The sequence below is a fragment of the Mustela erminea genome, chromosome 4 (genome assembly GCF_009829155.1).
Source record: "Mustela erminea isolate mMusErm1 chromosome 4, mMusErm1.Pri, whole genome shotgun sequence".
Lineage (NCBI taxonomy): Eukaryota > Metazoa > Chordata > Mammalia > Carnivora > Mustelidae > Mustela > Mustela erminea.
In genome coordinates, this window is record NC_045617.1 from 55,015,408 (window position 1) to 55,043,114 (window position 27,707).

Consider the following 27,707-nt stretch of genomic DNA (forward strand, 5'->3'; position numbering starts at 1 on the left):
TTACTTCTTTGAGTGATTTTTGATGTCTGTGAATTTTTGGCATTTCTACTATCTCATATAAGCATTTAAAGCTTTTTAAAAATTCCACTATTTTCAGTTCTTCTTAGAGACAATGTCTATTCTGAGTTTATAGTCTATGATCATGTATAGTATTTGCAAAAACAAAACTCGGGAGTCCTTTTGAAGACTGGAAAAACCATAGCTAGGCTTGATATTTTTTATTTAGCTGAGCTGACATATTAAACTAATTACAAGTTTCAGAAACAGTAAAGCATATATTTGCTGCTAATGTCATTCTGTGGCTTGGGTCTTAATTATATAAGAATGTCAATTTTCTTTTGTATAAGAATGGGAAATAATGATTATTTGATCCTTTTAGTTCTTTGAATTTTTAATAAATAGGCTTCATTATTTAACTTGTTTTCAAAAGCCTAAACCAAGCAAGACTTTAAAGACATTGCTTGTGTTTAATCTGGAACTTGTAGAAACTTAAAAACTAGTTAGTGGAGAAAATGCTAGAAATTTACATAATGGCCTATAGATTTTTAAAATAAATTCTTTTTCTTTTCTCGGTACATGAAAAATCAAGAGTACACTGTGCTTGAAATTTATAAGTTCTCACAAACATTTTTTCTACATGTTGACATAAGAATAAAATAAATGAAAAGCAACAGTCATCTCTTAAGGGATTACAGGTCCAGCAAGGAAATGGGAAATAAAACTTTCAGTCTAACATTTAAAAGGCTCAGGTTTCATAAAAGGACATGAGTCTTTGGAAAGTTTTTCACTGAGACAATGCATGTCTCAAGTGGAGGCTTTGGTGTGAAAGATCACAAGACATCATTTCTTCAGTTTAATAATCCATTTAATACCATCTTTCAATCCCATTTCATGCTCAGTAAAGCAAGAATAAGTGAACTTTTTGCTGACACTGGTTTTGTTGAAGAGCTTTTGTTTATAAAACGGTGGTGACATGATCTTATCATGGTCCATCATTATTGGGTTGCTTCTGTCCCCCATCCAAGTAATGCTTTCCTGTGATGTGTGCAATTTTTTCATAGCAATGACTCCTGTCTTATGCTAAAGTGGTTTGACAGTACTTGTTCGCTTTTAGAAGAGAGACACATTTCAACATTCTGCCTCAAAAATCTATTTAAGTGTTCACCTTTACTCAAACATCTCTGAATTCTGAGGAGAAAATATGAATTCTACTGCTTGAAAATGAACAAAGACAAAGGAAACTCTGGACACTGAACAAAATTTGGGGGTGCTGCACAGTGGGTACTTGATGACTCTATGCTGAAGCTAAATTCTTCCATGAGCTTTGATTACCTATGAAACACAGGCTGACAAATTACTAAGAAAAGGAGTCGGGGGAGTCGAGCAAAGAAAACTCAACCCTTAGCATTATGTCTACTTAAGATCTGTGAATGTTATGTACTATATATTTCTATTTTTCCTGTCTGAGATTCATAATAGTAATCAGAGAATGATATGAGTCTAGGATCAAAGATGTTTACATGGGGTATATTTTAATGGCCTGACTCAACATTTGCAAAGGAAATTCATTATTATGGCTTTCATAAAAGTTGTATACTATGACAATTTTATCTTAAATTTTTATAGCACTTCATGGGCTGTTTTCACACAGTAAGTAATATTGCTCTTTCTTTTTTAAGATAAAATAATGGAAATTTAGAGACCAAATGAATGATCTTATCAAAGTCTCATAGCACAGTGTTATTAGCAAAGCCACATTCCGAACCTAGGTCTTCTGACTCATAAATCAGTGCCCTCTTTGTCACACCAGCCATGCTCTTTGGCATCCCAGGATTCCCTGATGTCCCTCTGATTATTGTCCCTCTATCACACTTGGAAGGACACCAAAAATATCACACAAATCAACAAATAGTTGATCTAGGCACTCACCACAAATCTGATCCCAGTTTAGGAGATTCTTTTTACCATATCACAAAACAAACATAAATTTCTATGCACAGCAATGGTCTATTATGGATTCATTAAAATTGGGCAATGGATACACATACCACTAAATAACTAAAGAGACAGTTTAGAAAAATATTTATGAATGATAGTTCCCAGAAGGGTTTCACATCATGAAGAATCTAACAGATATAAAATGTCCACTGTATGTGGAATGTACTCCTGGTAAAAGTTCTTTGCCAGAAGGATCTGAAGAGAGGGGGAAATATAGGACGTGTTTAAAGGAATAGCAGATTTCAACCACCATCAGCATAAAGGTAGAGGGATGTAGAATATCTTAATAACTCTGATGTGTACAGAAATGTTTGGAGAATAGAGAAAAATATTACACTTAAAAGTAGGGAGCTGTGTTTCAGGGAAGAGAGCTGGAAACCCAAATCAATGACTGGGATCAGCCCTTATACCACCACGAGAAGCAGGAGTCTTGGGGTGAGTCTCTAGTCCTTTCTGAGCCTTGGCATTCTCTGTAAATGTGGGATAATGACTTATACCACAAAGTGGTTTAAAGGAGTAAATTAGATTGAGTGTGAAAGTGCTTTGTAGATCGTAAAACAATACACAAGGTAAGGGAGTGTGAAGGACTGCTTGTTGCATATGTCTGTAAAACTTGGCTATGGATTTTGTCTTGATGGTACCAACCACCCAAGTAGTAAAACCACCTTCCTAAACCGCCTTGGGTGCTTTACAGACAACGCTCTTTCTGCCATCCCTTTCCCAATACCCCATGGTTGTTCTTTGACTTGATGCACCAGTTTGTGAAGCTATGTGTCAAATGTCAGATGTGGCATTGGGGAAATGGTGCAGTAAGTTTTGTGCCTCACTAGAGCATTACTGAGTATTTTGTACACTTTGGTAAAGCCTAAGTCAGTCACCACTAAGAGCTGTGTTCATGTGATAGCTCCCATTCACATCTGAGATGCTATGTTTGGTTTCTAAATACACCTGAAAAAATATTTTCATTAAATTTTTTTTTTTTCAAGAAAGCGCATCATTCTTTCTTTCCTACTCCTGGCTCTTTGTTCCCTTTTTTGAATTCCTAGAACTGGGCATCATACTCCACAAAATTATCATGGCAACCACGATCGGTTTCCGTTTGCTTAGACACATTTTCCTCAATCATGGGCAACAGAATGATAAAGGGTGGACTTCTATAACATGTAGCTCTTCCCATCTTCATTGGCAATGCTGTCAAAACAAGCATAGGTGAGTTTTCAAGTTATCTGTGAGGTCAACTGGAAATCAAAAGGCATGAAAAACAGTCAGTTTGCATTTAACTAGGGGGTCAGTAGAAAAGAAAATAAGACATTTCTTGCATCTAAGAGTTCAGTCATATGCCAGATATTAATCACACTCCCACATAATTAATGTTGTGCTTGTGTTTTGACAGATGGCTTGATACAAATTAGAAACCACCTTAAATCTTATTCAAGATTCTTTTTTAAATGTCAGTACTGAATTTCATACAGTCTGACACAAGAGCATGTGTATAAGGTGTAGAGACAGACTGCAAAGAAGCCCCAGCAGTTATTAACAGATATGTAAAGCAGTATAGATTTGGGGGTGTGCTATATGACTCTGTCTCTGCTCCAACTTTTATCTGTATCTGGGATTGAGACAGAGAAGAAAGCTGATCAAATGTACAAATGAAACAAAGATGGGCAGGATAACGAACAAGCACGACAGACTCAAACTTAACAGGAAAAAAAATCTGGCATTGAGAGTAGATTTACAGTAAGTCATAGGTAAGAACCAAAGATCCTATAATGAAGAACTGAAGGCTTCAGTTTCACCGAAGGTGATATGGTTGCAATGAATAAGAAGACATAAAATTAGTCTGTGTTGATAGGAGGAAATGTTGAAAGATACCTTTTGCATCTATTAACAGAGTCCGTCCTTCCTCAAAGGCTGCACATTAGAATAACTGAGGAAGTTTTAAAATAAATTCAGGTTCCCTGGGCTTTCCACAACTTGTCTGCATTCTTTTTCTGAACATCTTGCAGCTACCTCTTCTGGCATGTGATGTGACTGTTATATTCTTGTGGTTCTAAAATCTTTTATTCTATCCCATGATATTTTTGTATATCTGATCCAGTATCTTCAAAAATTAACTTTTACATTTTCCTGAGATTACCTCCATTCTGTCAAGAACTAGCTGGTAAGACTTGGCTTTATTGAGTATTGGCATTGCTGCAAAACACGAATGTTCTTGGCATAATTCCTCACAACTGCCTCCCTAAGTAGTTTCTCTCATATTTCATGATTTGGTTGAAAACCCAATATGGTTAGGAAAAAGATGTGCATAAGTGAAGCGTAATTATATTGATTCATGTTCAGCTGATAAAGATTTATTTGTCCTCAAGGCATAATAATGGCCGAGATTTGCCCATGATCAATAACTCTTGAACCGATAAATCTTGATATTGGCAACAAAAGCCAATATCTACTTAAACTTTTTTCAAAGTGTTGTTATAATATGCTGATGGCATGAAACATATGGGCACATAAAACATAGTCTCTTGAGCTTTATGTTGACACTGTATTTGTATCCTCTAAGAGTTAATATTCTAGATTCCAGTGACATAGAAGCAACCTGCTGATCAAGGGGAAAGTTAATAATGAGGACTGATAGTTAATAACAGTTTTTAGAAGAGCAAATAAGATTAGTGTATGTGGAAGCACTTTGTTGAAACACAAACCACTGTAGAAATGTGAAGTATAACAGAGTTTGCCTATGGGTTTTAAGCTTTGTGCAGCATGCTTGCAAAATAAAGATTTTTTTTTTTTTTTGTAAAAGAGCAGGAATAGAAGATATGAGAGGAAATGAGGCAAAAGGAACAGTGACAACACTATATTGGGTACCTAGCATGAGCCAGGAGCTAAGGGGATTATATGATGTGTATTTTTATATTTAATTCCCATAGTCCTAATAGGTTCAAGCCAAAACTCAAGCACAACTCAAATTTCTACAGGTTTAGCCTAAGGTTTAGGCTAAGGAACTGGTTCTACAGTTTTAAGTAGCAGAGCTGGAATTTAAGTCCATGTTTGTCTAAACCCAAAGATCATGGTCTTTCCGGGTTGCTGTAAACAGAAAGTTTCTGTATACAGAAAGTTACCTTTTCAAAGTCATTTGGGATTTGTTAGTGGCATGGCAAGTCCTTTCCTTAGACTCGCTAACAGGCCTGTGCTGTTCTTCCCTTTTCACACTAGCATTATTTTCCCTGCTACACTCACATGCCTCAGAAAACTCTGTGCCATGACACTATATATTGGTGACTGACAATGATAAAAGGATGAATCATGTAGGTTGTTCCTTGAGAAAGTGAAAAGATTTGGGGGGACAGAAGGATGCTGGAATGTCTTTGGCCTTCAGGAACACTTAGTGTCTTTCCCTTACCATCTGGTCAGCTGCCATTAAAAAAATACCATATCCTGGGGGGCTTAAACACTAGAAGCTTATTTTCTCATAGTTCTGGAGCCTGGGCAGTCTAAGATCAAGGCGTCAGCTGACTTGGTTCCTGGTGGGAGCTCTTCTCCTAGGTTATGGATGCCTACTGTGTCCTTATATGGTAGAGAGAGAGAGAGAGAGAGAGGAGTTGATTGATCTCTGATGTCATTTTCTCTTTTTGTAAGGATACCAGGTCAAGCAGATCAGGGCTCCACACTTAATGGCCTTATTTAATATTAATCACCTCCTTAAAGACTTTATCTCCAAAATAGTCACATAGGTATGTGTGTGGGGGGTTGGATTTCAACATATGAATTTTGGGGAGCACAGTCAATCCATGGCAACCAGTGCAGCACATTGGACCTGTACGCAGAGATGTCCTCATGGGTTCATGTTCATTCTACCACCTATGGCCGTCCATATGAACTCGGGCAAATTTCTTATAAACCTTCCTGAATCTCAGTATCCTCACCTGACTGATAACGTGGAAATCATTATGCTGGCCCAGTGAACACCAGTGGGTTACAAGGAGGAGGGACCTTGACAACACATAGGTAGTCCTGTGTTTCTGTGCATAAGATTTCCTGAGAAAATGTAAGTGGGACTAACATCCCAAAGATAGACTAGAGTGTCAGAAGGAACTTCTATTTTCTGAACTATAGAAAGTATTCTAAAATCTCTAAACATCATCTTGTAGATAGAAATTTTAGAAATATATTTTAAGTTTTTATGCATGTTCTTTTAGTCATTTACTTATTACTGTCTTTTAAATTTCCCAGGTAATATACAAATACATATTGCAAAAATACTGATGATACTGAAATAAAAAGCAAAAATCTCTCTTTACCTTTTTTTCAGAAATCCCACTCCAAGCTGCAATGATAACTACTATTGTCAATCTGGTATGTTCCATGTTATGTATTGACAAGAACGCAGGTGTATTTCTATATATGTTTATGTAAACATGTATAAGCACAGACTTTTGTGGAACGCTTCCATGTTTGTTATTTCCCTTCTCATTGAATGTGTATTTGTCTTCTTTAAGATTTGTTATTATTTTCTTTTTTGAGCTAAAGATTTGCTATTATCAGCATGTGTTGAGATTTCTGCCCCTTATCTGGATTATAGGTTTAAAAGACTGTGCTTTTTGCAGTATCAAACCAGTAATTTTCTCCTATTTCCTACTAATTTTTAGAAAACAATGAAGCAAAACGTGCAATTATTTTGCTATCTTGGTGCAAACAAACACTGCTGTTCAGACAAAGAGGAAAGCACGGCTGAAGCAGAACTCCCAGTCACCAAGCAGTTTAAAATATCTGTTGGTGGCATCTAACTCCAGCAGCGTAATGGTAGTTTAAGGATATACATGTATATTGCATAAAAGCTCAAGTTATTTTAAATTCAACATTGTAACGTTTGAGTTTACATGTGAAAGTAATTTGTGGAACCATACAGGTATGTTTGTGCAAAGAAAGAAAAAGTAGTCTCATTTTGTTAAAAGGCACTTCTTCTAAAAGTACTTATGAATTTTCCCATATTCATCTGTGCGTGTGAGGTTTTGTCATCTGTCTGAAAGCCTTGTCTCTCTTGCATGTAATAAACGGGTCTTATTTTACAATTCATTACAATTTCACTTAGTCTACATGATTCACGTTAGTCTTTCTCAAACAACTTGTGCATTTCCTCTTAGAAAAGATAATAGTCTTCAGATGATTTTTTTTTAAAGTCACCAACAAAACACTAAAGATATTCCAACCCTGCTAACAATTTGACTCTGTCCTGCTCACTCTGAGCAGTACCATCCAGTGCAAGGCAATGTCTTGATGGATCATTCATGGAAAACTAAACTAATTACCATCATTCTAATATTCCTATTTAAATGCATGAAAAACTGATTAGCTGAAGGCAGCCCTATATATAGCAGAAATGGCATCTTCTTAATATTTATGCTAATGCAAAAGACATTTTACACAAAGGTTAGAGGTGACAAATGGGTAAGAAATGATCTTAACGTACACATTTGTTTACTTACAATAATGTGTGACATGACTATTACTCCTTGAGAGAGATTTAATTGGCACAGAGGACAAGGTGTGGGGAAATAGATCAGTTTGAAAGTACATATGCATATGTAGGCACAAATAAATACATATATATTTTTAAGATATGCTCCCACAGAACCACCAACCACTAACAGAGAAGTAGAACACCCACACCTCCAAGCTAGTTTTACAAGTAGATTTCAGTTCACATTCACCCTGAGGTTGTCACATTTTTTAGTCCAGAGAGAATTTTGATGGAAATTAGAAAAGAGTTTAATAATTTAGCTGACTCTGAGTATTATATACCTCTGATATAGAGAAACTAAAACATGTTAAAATGATGCCATTTCAAATTGCAGTTACTATCTTAAGCAAGGAATGAAGAAGTGGGCTTATAAATTCAATTTGATTTTTACACTGTCATTTCCACATGACTAATCCACAGACCGAGTTCTGTTTCCTGCCAGCTCTCTAAGCACGCTCCAAGGTGAGACTCCCCAGAAATGGTGCATAACAATGAGCACATCATGGAAGCAGTGCATGAAGAACAAATAAAACATGAAATTACACATGAACTTGAGAGTCACATAAGCAGGCTAAGAATGGGTTACTGTCAATAACGGATTTCAAATAAGCCTCTGATTTAATGACAACAGAAAGCTAGAGTCTGATTGAGGGCAATCAAATAATTCTCTCCCCCCTCTTCTAACTCATGTTTTGTATGAAAAGAAAACCTGTGCCATCACAATATAGGCAATAGAAAGCTACCCAAAAACCCGAAAATGGAAAAGCTGTTTTCCTGAGCAATTCTAATACAATACACATCCACATCTAGAGGATGGTCAAGTGAACGAGAAACCAAGAGAAACTTCTTACTTAGCATACTGGTGGACATTCACCGGTAAGAGTGTATTTGCTTTTCCTTTAAGTATTTCGACTGTGATTGTCTTTGTTAGTGCAGCTGTGACTGGGGAAAAATAGGGCTTTTAGATTTAAAAACTGAACATGCAACCAAGTGACTCTCACAGAGGGAAAGGAGGCCATATGGAAAATGACCCCGGGTTTGGCGTCTAAGACAGGGGCATCTTTATAGAGTTTACAGGGGAGAAACTGTGCTCCCTGATTATATCTTCCTTGTCACACCCCTGAATTCCAACCCCCACAACACACATGTGAAACTTTTTTTAGCATCTTTAGCATTTCACTATTCATTGTCTAGTAGAGTTTTTTATGTTTTCGAGTTGAATTGTTTTTGAGATGCTTTCAGTCTTTTCCCCAAAGTACTTTAAGTTCTTCCCAGGGAGATCCTGGTATGACAAAGTCTCATTGAATTAATATACCAAAGATGGGAAGGAAGTGAAGTTATTGATTAGAGTAAAAAGATTCTAATTTCTAGGTAAGAGACTAACCAACTGCAGATAGGAAGTTCAGAATAAAACTTTTTCCCCCTTTCACACATATTTGGATATTTAAAGCATGGATCTTCTATACCATACTGTAGGGACCATGGGTTTTCACATTTTGAGAAACACTTGCAGTCAGATAACGAGTTGCAAATGGGGAAGAATGGACTATATGATTGAATTGTGTGTGTGTGTGTGTGTGTGTGTGTGTGCGCGCGCGCGCGCTTTATGTGACTTAGAAGCAGAAGTAGCCTGCAAAATTTTGGTCCATGCTGATCTACTTCCAACTTGCCTGGAAAGACCTCGGTCTGTCCAGTCCATTACTTAACTGGGAGTGGAAGTCAAAGGAAAGAAATGCACCCATCTTTTGTGCATCCCAATTCCCACAAGGGGACAGAGCAAAATGGTCTTATTCCTTCTGACCCTTTGGTGATATCCCGAAGCCAGATCCAGGAATGGCATGTTGTCCTTTGCCCCTACCCCTTTCTGCCCTCTGGATCTCTCTGTAACACTAACACTTCCTCACAGAGTGGACTCCCACTTCAAGGTAAAGAACATACATTCGCAAGCAAAACACTAGAACCCTGTTTCCTTGGTAACTTGGACAAGAAAGGAATATTTGAGGTGAAGGGAAATATTCATTCTGACCAGAATATATCCATTCTCCTCATTCCTAAGGCTTTATCTGCAACACAAGGCGGGGTCTCAAGTTGCTCCAAGTAGCTATACATTTAAAGTTAAATGGAAAGTGAAGTCTGCCGCTAAGTTTAGCTCTCCTGCTGAAATCCTTGGGAGATTATTACTTCCTTCTGGCTATATCAGGCCCCCCTTTTCCCATACCTATCAAACGGCTTTGAAGTTTCACTTCATTTGAAATATTGTACAGTAAATGCACACAGTGTGCTAACGGGCTGCACGGATTAATGGAGCAAATAGTTGCTTAAATTTAATTTAAAAGTAGTTCAGATAAAGACCTAGAGAATTAGTACTGGGGTTAAGGAAGGATCCTATTGAGGGATGCCTGGCTGGAGGGGAAAATCCAGGGAGGAGGGGCTGCTCCTCCCTGCCCCTCCACCTTCTATGAGGAGAGGATTTGTTTAGTGCCTTTGTGCAGTCAAAGGGGATCCTGGCTGAAGGATGAATATGTATGAGCTGTGCTCCCGTGAATCATGTATAGCCCTAACAGATGTACATGGAGCAGTGTCTACCCTCGGCTCTCAACTCTATGCTGTGAGGTAGATACTGGCCGCTTAGCACAACTATTGTACTTTTATTACAAACGAAGGGAAACATTTTGTTGAAACTGTACCACGCGTCTAGGAAAGAGTTTCAAATTCTTTGTCACACACAGATGTATCTATCAACCGTTCTTTACTGAGCCCTGTCAGTGGATTTCAGTGACCCACCTGCAACTCATTACCCTTTTTACAACACTCTGCAGCAAATTCTTATTCATAATCAGACATCTTATCCAATTCTAGTCTCAAAAATCACTTAAGCAGTCTTAATGAATACTGCATCCTTGGGATTTATGTTTAGTAAAAATTGAAAGTAAAATGTTCCTAAAAAGAGACGGTTAGCCTAACATTCCCATCTATAATGCAAGTGTATAAAATCATAGTTAATGCAATGGGGCCCCATTTGGCTTTTTTTCTCCACTCTTTTTCTGTTGTGTTTAGGCTCCCACAGTGGTTCTACTGAACTCAGATTTCCCCTAGGATATCATAACTAGAAATGAAGTCTGTGGTATCTTTTTTTTTTTTTTTTAGATTTTTATTTATTTATTTGACAGAGATCACAAGTAGGCAGACAGAGAGAGAGAGAGGAAGGGAAACAGGCTCCCTGGTAAGCAGAGAGCCCAATGCGGGATTCGTTCCCAGGACCCTGGGATCATGACCAGAGCCAAAGGTAGAGGCTTTAACCCACTGAGCCACCCAGGCATCCCAAGTCTTGAGCAATCTTCCACCATAGTTACCAGCAGAACAAAAATGAACCTAAAATTTAAATATAATTTAGATTTAGAACTATGAAGAAAGAGGAGAGGGTCGTGAGTTATTCTCTTAAGAAACAAGGAGACACTGTAGTGTAAAAGTTCTTCCATCATTGCTTTGCTTCCATTCCCAGACTGATGTGTGTACAGGAACTTGCAGAATAACAAGGGAGACATGTCTGTGAGCAGACAAAGGCCACAAAAGTGAAGAACTCTCCCCACACATTCCCTTCTTCTGGATGGGCTGGAGGCAGTATATATCCTGAAACAGCGTAAAGGGAGACATGGCAGTAGAGAATCCACTAGAAGGGGACAGAAGAAGATGCTTCTAGATGCGTGCGTTGAGATTCAAAAAAGCTATCACTGCTATACAGTCCTCATAGCACTGCAAATGTCCTTTTTTTGGTTTGCTTTCTTCTAATCAAACCAAACCAAACCAAACCAAACCAATCAACCAACCAACCAACGAACCAGCCAGCCAGCCAGCAAGCATAATTCAGGAAAACAACTTTTTCTTGGACTGTACTCAAACAGAGAATTACTGCATAGTCCTTATTAAAGGGCATGTGGTCTGCCAGAAAAGCATGGCCTCTGTTTGCTTGCCTTCTGTAATTTCTTATCTAGAGCTGTGCCTGGCACATGGTAGGTACTCAATAACTCTATCTCTAGTGGAGAAATGAGTAAAGGAATGACAAATTTAGTTAAATACATTCAACTTGAGTTTTATAAAAAGACATGTATTTTAACTGACAATCCTCACATGGAGAAATAGATCATTCCCTGTAATAGCCACAACCACAGGATAAATTGTAATTTCTATTTGATTTGATTAAGGAACACTACAACTCTGAAATAAAAAGAAAACAAATTGAGACCCTGTTCATTTTGATTTTCTGTTATTTCTGTGGCTTACTAATAAGCCAATCAATGATATGAATAAATCCCTGCAGTCATTAGTGTGTCTCTTTGGTGAATTTACCAATTTCTTCTTAAGGAAGGCAATTACAGAATTTAAAACCCATTCAGTCTTCCACAGAATTTCCCCTTACTACATTGAAAATCTAAATGGTTCATGCAAGTAGAGGTGACTGCATTCTGAGCATGAGTTAGTAAAATGTTTTTAAGTTAAAATTTCATTTTTAGATAATAGTAGATTCAGATGCAGTTGTGAGAAATAATACAAAGAAACCCTGGCTATCTTTTACCCAATTTTTCCTTAATGGTAACAATTTGTAAAACCACATGTAGTACACTATCACAGCCTAGACATTGACACCGATATACGTTGATATAGGCAAGATACAGAACATTTCTCTACCACAAGGATCATCAGGTTGCCACACACCTTTTGTAGCTGTACCTGCCTCCCTCCCACTCCCAACCCACCTTAACTTGCTCTCTGCATTTCTGTAGTTATGTCATTTCAATAATGGTACATATAGATCATGTAGTATATAATCTTCTAGGATTGACTTTTTTCATTCAACATGAGTCTCTCGAGATTAACCCACATTATTGTTTTTACCAATAGCATGCTCCTTGTTATTTTTAGGAAATATGTCATGATATGGATATACTATAGTTTGTTTAACCATTCACCTGGTGATGGACATCTTGGTGGCTTGCGGCTTTTGGTTATTATGAATGAAGGTGTTTTAATCACTCATGTACAGGTTATTCTCTCTGGAATAAATGCTCAGGAGGGCAATTACTGGGTAGAACCATAGTTGTATGTTTAGCTTTTAAAAGTCACTTGCAAAAATGTTTCTAGAGTGACTGCAATATTATACATTCTCTCCAACAGTTTTTGAGTGTTCCTGCTTCTCTGCATTTTTGCCAGCATTTGGGGTTTCCACCACTTTTTTGTTTCTTTTAGCCATTCTGTTAAATGTTTATAGATAGCTCAGTGTGATTTTAATTTCCTTAATGATTCATGTGCATATCTGACATCTGGGTATCCTCTTTGAGGGAAATGTCTCATGTCTTGAGGAAATGTCTTCGTCCATTTTCTAGTTAAGTCCTTTGTTTGTAATGCAGGTGGTTCCCCCCCCCCCCCCTTTCAGAATTCTTTATAGGAGCATCCTGTGTGGCTCAGTTGGTTGAGCATCTGACTATTGATTTTGACTCAGGACATGGTCTAAGGGTCATGAGATCAAGCCCTATGTTGGGTCTGTGCTCAGTGCAGAGTCTACTTAAGATTCTCTCTCTCCTTTCCCACTGCCATGTTTCCTACCCATGTTCTCTCTTCTCTCTCTCTCCCTCTCAAAAAAAAAAAAAAAAAAAAAGAATTCTTTATATATTCAATGTAGTAATCCTTTGTTGGACATATGTTTTGTAAATATTTTCTCGCACTCCATAGCTTATTTTTTCATCTCATTACCAGGGTCTCCCACAGAACAAAGTTGTTAATGCTGATGATGTCTAATTTACCAACTTTTCCCTTTTAAGTATTTGTTCTGCTGTCAGAATTTTCTATGTGAGAGTTTCATCTTTCTGTTCTCTGGAGCTGATGACACAGACACAATATCAGGTTTCTTGAACATGTTTAAGCTAAAGTTGCTAAACTTTATCCATTTTTCCACCCAAGGAAATGAGGGAGTGCTATAAACAATTTTTTCCTGGCAATACGCATTTTTTTTTTTTTAAGATTCAGTATCTTCCTTCCTCTTAGCTTTATGAAATATAATTGACATATACTATTGTGTTAAGTTTAAGGTATACAACAGGATGATTTGAAACACATTTATATTGTGAGTGAGTACCAAAATTAAGTGGTTTAACACTTCCAAAACCTCACATAATTACCATTGCTTTTCCTAAGGTGAAAATATTTAAGGTCTACTCACTTGGCAAGTTTCAAACATATAATACAGTATCATTAACTATAGTCACCATACTGTACATTATATGCCCCAAAATTAGTCATTTTATAACTCTACGTTTGTACACTTTGATCAACATTTCTTCATTTTTCCTACTGCAGAGACCAGATAACCACCACTATACTCTATATTTCTATGAGTATGGCCTTTTTGGATTTCATATTTAAGTAATATCATACAGTATTTGTCTTTCTCTATTGACTTATTTCACTCAGTCCTCCAACCACGTTATTGTGAAAAAGCAGAATTTCTTTCTTATAGCTGAATAATATGCCAGTGTGTATGTATGTGAGTGTGTGTGTGTGTGTGTGTGTATCATTGGAAACTTAGTTTGTTTTCATGTCTTGACTATCATGAATAATGCTGAAATGAACATGGGGTGCAGCTATTTCATTGAGATACTGATTTCATTTCCTTTGGATATATACCAAAAAGTTGAATTGCTGAATCATATGTCAGTTCTATTTTTAATTTTTTGAAGAGTGTCCATCCTGTTGACCCTAGTGGCCAGCCACATCAATGTACATTCCTACCAAAAGTTCACAAATGTTCTCTTCCCCATAACACTTGTTATCTCTTGTCTTTTGCTATTTCCATCCTAACAGGTCTGATCTGATATCTCATTGTGGTTTTGATTTGCATTTCCCTGATGATTAGCTGCACAACTTTTCATGTACCTGTTGGCCATTTGTATGTCTTCCTTGGCAAAATGTCTATTCAGGTCCTCTGCACATCTTTTTAATCAAATTATTTGTTTTTGTTATTGAATTACATAAATTCCTTATAAATGTATGATATTAACTTTTTATCAGATATATGGTTTATAAATATTTTCTCCCGTTCTGTCCATTGCCTTTTAGTTTTGTTGATTGTTCCTTTGCTGTGCAGAAACGTTTTAGTTTGTTGTGGTCTCAGTTATTAATTTCTGCTTTTGTTGCTTGTGTTTTTGGTGATAAAACTAGAAAATTGCTGCCAATTTCAATGTCAAGGAGCTTTTACCTCATGTATTCTCCTAGGAGATTTATGGTTTAGAGTCTTACATTTAAATCTATTTTTACTTAATTTATGTGTGAGGCATAATAGGGGTCCAATTTCATTCTTTTGCATGTGATTACTTAGTTCTTCTCCCAGGACCATTTATTAAACAGACTGTCCTTTGCCCCACTGAATATTCTTGTGTCCTTTGTCAAATATTAGTTGATTGCTTATGTGTGGGTTTATTTCCAGGCTTTCAATTCTCATGGATCTATGTGTCTGATTTTCTGCCTGTATCATATTGTTTTTGTTACTATAGCATTATAATAAGGGTTGATATCAGTCTAAATATGATGCTTCCAGCTTAGGTCTTCTTTCTCAGTGTTGTTTTGGCTATTTGGGGTCTTTTGTGGTTCCGTATGCATTTGGGTTCTCAGTTCTGTTCCATGGATCTATGTGTCTGATTTTCTGCCAATATCATTGTTTTTGTTACTACAGCATTATAATAAGGGTTGATATCAGTCTAAATATGATGCCTCCAGCTTAGGTCTTATTTCCCAGTGTTGTTTTGGCTATTTGGGGTCTTTTGTGGTTCTGTATGCATTTTAGGACTGTTTGTTCTATATATTTAAAAAGTGCCATTGGCTTGTTAATTTTGGCCATTATAACTCGTGTAGAGTGGTATCTCAATGTGGTTTTGATTTGAATCTCCCTGATGGCTAATGACGATGAACATTTTTTCATGTGTGTGTTAGCCATTTGTATGTCTTCTTTGGAGAAGTGTCTGTTCGTGTCTTCTGCCCATTTTTTTTTTCTTTGTTGAAGTGTTATTTATTTTTTATTTTTTATTTTTTTTAATAAACATATAATGTATTATTAGCCCCAGGGGTACAAGTCTGTGAATCGCCAGGTTTACACACTTCACAGCACTCACCATAGCACATACCTTCCCCAATGTCCATAACCCCACCACCCTCTCCCTACCCGCCTCCCCGCAGCTACCCTCAGTTTGTTTTGTGACATTAAAAAGAGTCTCTTATGGTTTGTCTCCCTCCCAATCCCATCTTGTTTCATTTATTCTTTTCCTACCCACCAAACCCCCCACATTGCCTCTCAAGTTCCTCATATCAGGGAGATCATATGATAGTTGTATTTCTCTGATTGACTTATTTTGCTAAGCATAATACCCTCTAGTTCCATCCACATAGTCGCAAATTTCTGCCCATTTTTTTATGTCATTATCTGTTTTGTGTGTGTTAAGTTTGAGGAGTTCTTTATAGATCTTGGATATCAGCCCTTTGTCTGTAGTTTCATTTGCGAATATCTTCTCCCATTCCATGGGTTGCCTCTTTGTTTTGTTGACTGTTTCCTTTGCTGTGCAGAAGCTTTTGATCCTGAGGTCCCAATAGTTCATTTTTGCTTTTGTTTCCCTTGCCTCTGGAGATATATCTTGAAAGAAGTTGCTGGCCAATGTCAAAGAGGTTACTGCCTATTCTCTCCTCTAGGATTTTATAGATTCCTGCCTCACGTTGAGCCCTTTTATCCATTTTGAGTTTATCTTTGTGTATGGTGTAAAAGAATGGTCGAGTTTCATTCTTCTACACATAGCTGTCCAATTTCCCCAGCACCATTTATTGAAGAGACTGTCTTTTTTCTACTGTATATTTTTTCCTGCTTTGTCAAAGATTATTTGACCATAGAGTTGAGGGTCCATATCTGGGCTCTCTACTCTCTTCCACTGGTCTGTGTGTCTGTTTTTGTACCAGTACTGTGCTGTCTTGGTGATTACAGCTTTGTAATAAAGCTTGAAATCAGGCAATGTGATGCCCCCAATTTTGTTTTTCTTTTTCAACATTTCTTTAGCAGTTCAGGATCTCTTCTGGTTCCATACAAATTTCAGGATTGTTTGTTTCACCTCTTTGAAAAATGCTGGTGGAATTTTGATCAGGATGGCTTTGAAAGTATAGATGGTTCTAGGCACTATAGACATTTTAACAATGTTTATTCTTCCAATCCATGTTAGAAAATTAACAAGACAGAAAACAACAAGTGGTGGAGAGGATGTGGAGAAAAGGGAACCCTCTTACACTGTTGGTAGGAATGCAAGTTGGTGCAGCCACTTTGGAAAACAGTGTGGAGATTCCTTAAGAAATTAAAAAAAAAAAAAAAAAAAAAAAAAAAGCTACCCTACGACCCTGCAATTGCATTACAGGGTATTTACCCCGAAGATACAGATGTAGTGAAAGGAAGGGCCACCTGTACCCCAATGTTCATAGCAGCAATGGCCAGTCACCAAACTGTGGAAAGAACAAAGATACCCTTCAATGGAAATGGATAAAGAAGATAAGGTCTGTATATGCAATGAAGTATTATGCCTCCATCAGAAAGGATGAATACCCAACTTTTGTATCAACATGGACAGGACTGGAGGAGATTATGCTGAGTGAAATAAGTCAATCAGAGAGAGTCAATTATCATATGGTTTCACTTACTTGTGGAGCATAAAGAATAACATGGAAGACATTGGGATATGGAAAAGAGAAGTGAGTTGGGGGAAATTAGAGGGGGGGACAAACCATGAGACACTGTGGACTCTGAGAAACAAACAGGTTTTGGAGGGGGGTTGGGGGGGTAAGCCTGGTGGTAGGTATTACAGAGGGCATGTATTGCATGGAGCACTGGGCGTGGTGCATGAACAATGAATTTTGGAACACTGAAAAAAATTAATTTTTTTTAAAAAGTACCATTTGGATTTTGATGGTGATTGCATTGATGCCACAGATCACTTTGGGAAGTATAAACATTTTAATAATAGTAATTCTCCTAATCCATGAAAATGGGATACATTTCCATATAGTTGTATCATCTTTAATTTCTGTCATCAATACCTTCTAATTTTCAGCATATAGGTATTTCACCTCCTTGGTAAAATTTATTCCTAAGTATTTCATTGTTTTGAGGCTATTATAAATGGGATTATTTTGTTTATTTCTCTTTCAGAGAGTTTGCTGTTAATATATGAAAATGCAACTGATTTTTGTATGTTGATTTTGTATCCTGCAACATTTCTGAATTTATTGGTTCTAACAGACTTCTGATGGTATCCTTAGGATTCTTTATATATAAGATTATCATCTGAAAACTTCTTCCTTCTTAATTTGGAGGCATGTTATTTCTTTTTCTTGCTTAATTGCTTTGCTTAGGACTTTTAGCACTATGCTGAATAGGAATAGTGAGAGTGGGCACCCTCATCTAATTCCTGACCTCATAGGGAAAGCTTTCACTCTTCAGTATGATGTTAGCTGTGGGCTTGTCATATGTGGCCTTTATTATGTTAATGAACATCCCTTCTATACCCAGTTTGTTTAGAATTTTTGTAATCAAAAGGATGCTGAATTTTGTCAAATGCTTTTTTGCCATCTATTGAAATGATCATATAATTTTAATCTTTCATTCTCTTACTGTAGTGTATGACATTTATTGATCTGTACATGTTGAATTATCCTTGCATTCCAGAGAAAAATCCCATTTGATTATAATGTATGATCCTTCTAACGTGCTATTGGATTTGGTTTGCTAATATTTTGTTTGAGAATTTTTGCATTTATATTAATCAGAGATATTGGCCTGTATTTTGTTTTATTTTCTTTTGTTATTATTATTTTCTTGTGTTATTCTCTTTTGGTTTTGATATGAAGGTAACGCTGGCTTTATAAAACGAGTTTGGGGGTGTTCGATTTTCCTGAAATTTTTTGCAGAATTTGAGAAGCACTGGTGTTAATTCTTTAAATGTTTGGTAGAATTCACCAGTAAAAAGTACAGAACTTCTCTCTGTTCCTCAGGGAACTAGAAAAAGAACAAACTAAGTCCAATGTTAGTAGAAAGAAAAAATAGAAATTACCAAAGTGGAAATAAATAGAGTTTAAAAAGACTAAAAATACTAAGAGTTGGTTTTTGAAAAGGTACACAAAACAAAAATTTAGCTAGACCTATCAAGAAAAAAAGAGAGGGAACTTAAATAAATAAAATCAGAAATGAAAGAGGAAACATTATAACTGATGCCATAGAAATACCAAAGATCATAAGAGATGAATATGAACAATTATAATCAACAAATTGAACAACCTATAAACACTCAGGTGGGAAGGTCTGGTGCCTGGATCCAAGGGGGTAGGTCTGCAGCCCAATTTCACAGGGGTGGGCCTGGCACTTGCATATGTGGTGGTAGGCCTGGGACCTGGGTCCATGTGCTTGGGCCTGGATCCTGGGTCCATGGGGGCTGACTCAATCCTGGGGCAGGCTTGGAGCTTCAGTTCACAAGAGTAAGCCTGGAGCCTCAGGCTTTGGGAGGGCTGCCTGAGTCTGTGGGAGCCAACCTGGAGGCTGATACCACCTGAAGCCAGCTCAGTATTAGACCAGAAAAGTCTATAGGATCCTTCCTAGAGCCTGGAACTGTAGGATCTTGGGCAGCCTGGAACTGATCTAGAGGATAGGTCCATGGATACTGGCCTGGTGAGGGCCAGGGTCTTGTGTTCATGGAAGTTGGTCTGGCACTTGTGTGGGCCTGTAGTAGGGTCTATAATGAAGTCAGATTCTCACTTTACTCTCTTTCCCCCAAGGAAGGGTGTTTTTCTCCATGCTGAGCTGCCTGAACTCAGAGAGGTAATGGGGTATTGCATCGTCTTTTATTTCTTTGCTCCTCTCAGGTACTATAATTCCCACCTGTTTTGAAGGCATTTTTGTGTATGGATATTATTCAGATTGGTATTTCTTGGAGGAGACATGTACTATAAGTTCCTACACAGTCTTCTTGCTTATATCACTCTCCTGTATTTTCTTTCATAGATTGTACTTTTGGTGTCAAATCTAAGAATTTTTTGCCTAGATTTTGTTGCCAAAGATTAATTCCCATTTTTTTCCCTTAAAAATTTAGTTACAGTTTATATGTAAGTTTGAAATCCATTTTGAGTTAACTTTTTAATAAGGTGGGTCTTCAAACTAGGTTCATTTTTGTTGCCTATGGATGTCTGCTTGCCTAGTACCATTTCTTGAAAGCGCTATCATTCCTGTGTTGAATTGCTTTTTCATCTTGTCAAAGTCAGTGGGCCATATTTGTGTGAGTCCTATTTCTGGATTCTCAGTTCTTATCCATTGATCTGTGTGTCTGTGAATTCGCATCCTTGCTTTATTCCTACCCTTAGGAGAAAAATGTTCAATTTTTCACTATTAAGCAAAATTTTAGCAATGTATTTTTTTTTGTAGGTACTTTTAATGGAGTTGGGAAAATTGTGGAAATTTTCTTCTATTCTTATTTTCCTGAGAGGTTTTTTTTTTTTTTTTTTTTTTGTTATCAAGAATAGGTGTCAAATTTTTTGAAATCGTTTTTCTGCATTAATTCTTGTTTTTCTTCCCAGGTAATTTTTCTTCTTTAATCTGCTAATGTGGATTATACCTCTGGAATAAGTCCTAATTGTCCATGGAGTATAGTTATTTTTTATATTGCTGATTTCTATTTGTTAATATTTTATATGTTTTTTATATCTATATTAATGACAAATATTGGTCTGCAATTTTCTTTTTTGAATTATTTTGGTCTAGTTTTGGTAACAAGATAATGCAAGTTCACAAAATGAATTGAATAATGTTCCTCCTCTTATGTTTTCTGGAAGAGATTATGAGAAATTAATGTCTGGTATAATTCCCCACTTAACCACTGGACCTGGGCAGGCAAACTAACTTCCTTCCTTCCTTCCTTCCTTCCTTCCTTCCTTCCTTCTTTTTCTATCTTTCTTTCTTGTAGGTTTTTTTTTTTTTTTAATAATAGATTTAATTTTCTTAACAGCTTTAGACATTCAGCTAGGTTCATTTTTTTGCCTATGGATTTAATATTGGGTGAGCTACGGTAGACTGTTTTTCAGAGTGGCCTATTTTGTCTAAATTGTCAATTTCATATGTATAGAGTCTTTTGAAGCATTTCCTTGTTGTCCTTTTGTTGCTTGCAAGGTATTATGGGTTGCAATGCCCCCACAGAATTCATATGTTGAAGTCCTAACCCTCAGCACCTCAGAATGTGACTTTATTCGGAGACAAGGTCTTTAAAGAGGTAATAAAGTTAAGTCCTTAGGTTAACCTTAATCCAATGTGACTGGTATCCTTATAAAAAGGAGTTTTGGACACAGATATATGCATAGAGGGAAGACAGCCACCTACAAACGAGAAAAGCCTAGAACAGATCTTTCATTCAAAGCCTTCAGAAGGAACCAAAAAGGGAAACACCTTGGTTTGGGACTTAACAGCCACCAGCACTCTGAGACAAATCTCTGTTGCTCAAGCTGCTCAGTCTACAGCACTTCATTAAAGAATCCCTAGCAAACTAATATACAGGGTCTTCATTGACATCCACATTTTCATTCTTGGTACCAATCATTTGCATCTTTTTTTCTTGTTAATTTTTATCAATTTATGTTTGCAAATAATAGCTATTTTGTGTATTTCCTAATTCAGTTTTCTGCTTTCAATTTCATTGGCTTTTTGCTTCATTATTTCCTTTCTTCTGTTTGCTTTGAGTTTATTTTGCTTTTCCTCCTCCTAAATTTTTGAGGAGACATTCTAAAATACAGATTTAAAACCTTTCTTCCCTTGTAATATGTGCATTTAGTACAATAAGTTTGCCTCTCAGCACTGCTTTAGCAGCTTTCCACAATTTTTGATATATCGTGCCTTCATTTTTAATTAGTTCAATGTATTTTTTTTTTAATTTCACTCTTTGACTCATAGATTTAGAAGTGTTTAATTTCCAAGTGTTCAGGGAGATTTTCCCATTTTCTGTATGTTATTTATTTCTAGTTTTACTCCATTGTGGTCAGAGAAAATACCATATAATTTTAATTCTTTAAAGTTTGTTGAGGTTCCTTTTATGGTCCATGGTATGATCTATCTTGATGTAGGTTCTGTGGACACTTGAAAAGAATGGTTATTCTGCTTTTGTTGCGTGGAATGTCCTACAAATATCAATTAGATTCCATTGGCTGATGGTGTTGTTGAGTTCTTTTATATACTTGCTAATTTTCTCTCTAGTTGTTCTAGCACTTACTGAGAGAGTGGTGGTAAATTTTTCAACTATAACCATAGATTTGTTGGTTTCTCCTTTCATTTTTGTCAGTTATATCTCCACATATTTTGCATCTTGCAGTAAGCCACTGTTATCCTCGAGCCCTGTTGGTATGGTGTTAAGGTACGGGGAAGATGAAGTCTTTTATAATCTTATGATTAAATCTCAGTCTTTTAGTGGGTCCTTGTACCTGGGCTGTGACTCCCACAAGTGTTATTTGGCTCCCCTTCTCCTTGAGCTTTAGGTGAAATAGGAAGTAGAGAAAGCTGCTGTTGTCTGATACATCCAAGAGTAGAACAGACAATCGTTTTAAAGACTGTTGTCCTTCTCTTTGCCTTTTGGCAAGAGAGAGCAGAATTTTTTGGGGGGAGGGGCTATTTTTATCTGTACCTGTTGATGTTTCTAGATTGCTGGCTTCTTCAACAATAAATCTGGGCATACGAGGGGTAAAAATTCACCAAACTCATTGTTGTGTTGTTCCTTGGGTCTCAAAATCCATAGATAACCCTGCATTCTTCTCCCCCTTTCAGAGTCTTCTTACATTTGTTTTATGTCTGGAGTTCTCATTTATTTAGCAGAAGGAAAATGGAAAAGTATATATACTCCATCTTTCCATAAGTAGAAGTCCTCTTGCTATTAACTTTTTTTTTTTTTTTAAGATCCTAAATATCCATGCCCTGGCTGAAAACAGGTTAGACATCTCTTCTGGTACTGTAATACTATGAGGAAGAACCTATTTAGAAAATTCAAATTTTCGAAATTTATTTTACTACTTGATAATATCGCTGTCCTCCTAACTGACTTATTTAGTAGCCTATGTCTTAAATAAGGTTCACTTATATTATATAGCAATTCTTTACATTTTAAGTTAACATATAAGTTAATTTAAGCTTGACCATCCCCCCAGAACTTGATAGTACCGTACACTGTTCATATTTCATTATATTTTATAATGTTTCAATACACAAAAAAATGTGGAAAGGCATTTGTCCAACAAAGATCTAATTACAGCTGATTTTGATCCTTAAGAAATAAGGGGATACATAAACTATAGAAAAGGTAGTTCCATTACTGATCTTATAGACTGCCCCTAGTACAATGTCTGGCATACAACATATACCAAATGAGTGAATGAATGAATGAATGAACGAATGGATATGGCATTGGGAATTTAATAAAGGTAACTTTTCCTCTGAAATAACAAAAATTTTATAACTAAGTTGAACATAGAAAGTCTAAAAGCATCTAAAAGGATTTTTTAACTGTATCTGAAGATGCAGTTTATGCATCCATACATAGTATTTTTGGTTATAAAATCTCATATTTATTCTTTCTATGATAGATACAGAGAAATTTTTGAAATTTTTTAAATCAAAGAATCTTTTTTTCTTTCAGCATCTTTCAAAACATGAGAAAATTAACAAGCACAAAACTAGCTCTCTTCTATCTAGAGTAAAAGTTAGTTAGTGGTTAAACTTCCTGAGCTTACCTGAGCTTATTTCAAAAGATGTTCAAGGGTCTGGTCATAGTCAGAAAACTGCTTTTTTTTTCAAGCAAACAAATGACTTTCCTCCTCTTTCTTTCCAGGTCTCAGGATAAAGTGTTTCCAAGTGTTACAGATCTCAAACTGGGCTTCTTCTGAGTTCCATGGATTAAGCCTAACTGACGGGCAGAGAATAAGTAGGAAAACAGGCCCTAACCCAACAGACACAAATCCAGCTTTTCCAGCCCAGCTCTCAAGTACCAGCCTAGACCATTTACATTCTTCCTGGTCAGAGCTATAGTTGCTCAAGTCTCTTACATCTAGGTGTGCAATATAAAAGAAACCCTTCTGATGGCTGCAAATATTCTGGGTAAAAGAAAACTCTGACTTTAGGATATTTATCTGGTTGAGTTGATGCCTTATAGGAGATGAAGGAGAGCTATATAGAAAATCTTGGCTTTCTTCCCTATGGACAAAGTCAAGATTTTCCACAGCCATGCAGGAAGTGGATTGCATGGCTCTCTACTGCCTTAGGTCTCATCTTTTCTTTTTTAACTTACTCAACTAGCCAATATATAGTATGTCATTAGTTTCAGATATAGTGTTCAATAACTTTTCAGTTGCATATAATACCCAGTACTCATCTTTTTTACACTGCTTAAGGTTTTACTATCTTTTACCCCTCAACACAAAACTATAAATTTATTTCCAAGTTCTTTTTCCTGTCTAATTTTTCTTCCTAACACTTATCATTATTTTGCATGTTATAGGTTTCACACATTTATGGTGTATATCATCTGTCTCACTCCACTAGAATACTAATCCTCTGAAGGCAGGGTTCTGTTTTCTTTGTTTATGTCTGTGTTCTTAACAGGCCTTGTGCATACAAGGTACTCAATGAATGAATGAATGAATGATCAAGGAAAAAGACACAAATAGTTGAACCACCAAAATGCTGACTGCTGTTTGTATGGTTCAGTTGATTTAATCACAAAGGAAGCTTTAACAGAGGGAGGAAGCACCAGACTGGGGATAAGGCAAGTCTATCACTCTGGCAAGTTTGTCGCTTTGTTATCTGAGCAGGTCACTTGGCCTCTCTAGGTATCAATTTCTCATCTTTAAACAAGGAGACTAAGATAGAAGATCTCTAAAGTACCCTCTAACTCCATCATTCAGGAATTCATTTGCTTTTTATTTCATGGTCTGTGAGAGACTCTAAGGCCAGAGTTTCAGGCAAAATAAAGATGGTTTCATTATGGTATTTTGCACCTATCATATATCATAGACTACAGTGATAGGAGTTAAATCACAAAAGATAGGCCAAGATAAAAAAAAAAAGTATAGGATAGTTTAAAATTGAGCCAAAAATAAAACAAAGGAACAAAATAGAGCACAGAAAATAAAAAAGAGAATAAAAGTGGTGGTGGGACTATTCCATTGCACAAAAGGAACCACATAGAAAGGATGATATCATCAAAAGGGATGGATTTCTAAGTGTATGCTGATCACAATCATATAATGAATCATGATTTACAACACGATTTTTGCAAATAGACTTGGTGCACTGAATTGTTCTAACAGGTCATGTTTTTAAATGACTTCTGAATCTTTAATAATAATAAAAAAAACTTAACATGTGGACCTTGAGATTACTGCCTTGCCATAAAACAAGGTGATTTCACGTCCTTAAAATGAATTATTCTCTGTGAGCCACTGCAAGGCCTGTGGAGTACTATTCACACCAATTGTCTTTCTTTACACACTATTTGCTCTTCTCCAATCATAAGTCATTTCACCAATGGAATTTCCAGTTGCATATAAAGTGTCTGGTGTCATGGACGTATTTATTGTCACTTTTTATAAAAAGACTATATGTTTTCAGCCATGACAAGAGACCAGCTGGCTAATTTAGAGTGCCTGCTGAACATTTGAGGAAAAGTAATCATTTTATTTTTCACTGGCATATTTAGAAGGCACATGCTGAATATGAATAATTAGAAATACAAGAATTGTACAGATGTATGGGGGGGGTATCCAAATGTTGTCATAGGAAATGCACAGCAATCCTCTTCATGACTCTGTGGTGTTTTAGACTAAAGCAATTCAGAAATGCTTACTTTTTAAGCAACAGATAAAGGTTAGTTAAAACTGATTATATGGTATTTACACTTTTTAAGGACAGTTTTACTGTTGGTAATTGTGTCTTCTTAAAAATTTTATTAATTGACATGGGTTCTAAATATAATAGTCTAATTATTAGTAAACATGTTCCCTCTATCGATTATTCAGCAATCCAATGTGTGAAATTTCATTACTATAACATTCATATGCTTAGTGTTTAATTTCAGAATCCAATTTAAAACTTAGGAATCCCATACCTTGTCTCCAAGTATAAGAGCATAATATGATTTCAGTGCTAAATGAAAATAGTACATTTTATTTAAATTTATTTTATTTCATTATTTCAATGTTGTAAGTAAAAATAGCATTGCAATGATGTATGTATATACTATGTAAATAAACAAATATGCATAAGTTGGATTGTGTATGATTAAAACTACATAGCAGTAAAAAAGCAAGGCTACTGCTCTAGAAAATAGTAATTCTGAAACACTGTCATTTCTATTTGCTGCCAATCACCAGTACATATTTAACTACCAAATACTTTTTATGAGACAGACATTATGCTAGGCATAGTGTGTAGAATTACTAATAGTAAAATAGATGGCCTAGGGTTTAACAAACTATACACCATAAAATGAATTCAAATAAAATAATATAGTATAGGAACTAGGATGTCACTTCTCCAAAGATCCTATTATGGGGCCATCTGAAATACATGAGACTCCTAAAGCCAGCAAAATCAGGCTGAGATTAAGAGTCACTTATGGTTTGACATTGGGGAGGGTATGTGCTTTGGTGAGTGCTGTGAAGTGTGTAAACCTGGTGATTCACAGACCTGTACCCCTGGGGATAAAAATATATGTTTATAAAAAATAAAAAATTAATTTAAAAAAAAATCAGGCTGATGTGTTGCCAAAACAAATGCCTTCAATCCCCTTCCATTTTAAAATAGTTTTCTCTTAGGTCTGGCTCACAATGTCTTCTAATAAGCTTGACAGTCAAGCTTCCCAGAATACTAGAGACAACAAGTCAGAAGGGGTTACAGGGTATAAAAAATAGGGGATCAGTAATAGGAGGAAACAGTGACATCTGAAAAGCAAAGGAATATTTAAAAATAAAGCCAACTGTTATCTCACATCATATTAAAAAATTAACTAGAAAGAGATATCTATACACGAGAGCTAAAATTATAAAAGCTTTAGAAGAAAATAGGACAAAGTCTTTGCACCCTTAGTATAAGGAACCATTTTTTAGATGTGACACAAAAGCATGAACCATAAAAGAAAGCTTTGGTAAGTAAGACAATCAAAATTTAAAACTTTGCTCTTTGAAAGAGACCATTAAAAAAAAAAAGAAAGAAAAAGTAAACCACGGGAGAAAAAAATCCCCCATACATATATCTGATAAAGGACTCATCAACAGAAGTTATTAAAAAAAAAAACTCTTACAGGTCAATAATAATAAGAAAAAAACTCTAACTAAAATGACAAAAGATCTGAATAGAAGATGCAAGCATGGCCAATAAGCACAAGTAAAGATGTTCAACATCATTTGTTATCAAGAGAGTATGAATGAAAGCCACTATGATATATTAATATAGATCCTTAGAATGGCTAGACTTAAAAAAAAAAAAGACTTATACCAAGTATTGGTGAGGATATGAAACATTTAGAATTCTCATCAGTGTCAGTGGGAATGTAAAACGATACAGCTACTTTAACAAAAGTTAAAGACACAATTACCAGATGATCCAGAAATTCCACTCCTAGATATTTGCCCCCAAAATAAAGCATTTGATCATTTCAACTCAGTTTGAAGTTTTATGAAGCAAGATATACCATAAATAGCCAATGCCTTGCACAGTACTTAATACCTGGGAGGTGGTCTTAAGCAGGCATTAACTGAATGGAGGATGACATTAATGGTATGCTCTAAGATTGAGCATGAAAGTACATGGTATATTAGGGTAACTTCCATTTTTGTTTTGTTTTTAAGTTTTGAACCCCATTCATCAATAGAAACCTTTTAAGAAACCCTAATAGGTAAAAAAGATAAACCAAACTCTGCCCTACCAGCCCACCCCTTCTGACCTCTGTTTGCAACCAATGAAGAATCTCAACATGGGGTTGGCAGGACCTACAGGAATCATGAAGGACTGGCAGGAACCTGGGGAACTCACAAGGGAAATGGCAAGACTGATGAGAGGAGGAATTACATTAGGAGCAATGGGGCAAAACCTAGGTACATG

At 36.2% G+C, this 27,707-nt stretch overlaps 1 long non-coding RNA gene across 2 annotated transcripts in view; it reads left to right on the forward strand.

The window, feature by feature from the left end:
- The window catches only part of LOC116588361, a 34,965-nt gene extending 10,461 nt beyond the window's left edge, over positions 1-24,504 (forward strand). The window contains exons 2-3 of one of the 2 annotated variants that reach the window (XR_004284909.1): positions 6,308-6,351; positions 23,440-24,504. This is a non-coding gene — a long non-coding RNA (uncharacterized LOC116588361). Of the gene's footprint in view, positions 1-6,307; positions 6,352-6,644; positions 7,046-23,439 lie in introns of those variants that run through there. The other variant, XR_004284910.1, reaches the window with a different exon arrangement.
- The last annotated feature ends 3,203 nt before the right edge of the window (positions 24,505-27,707 follow it).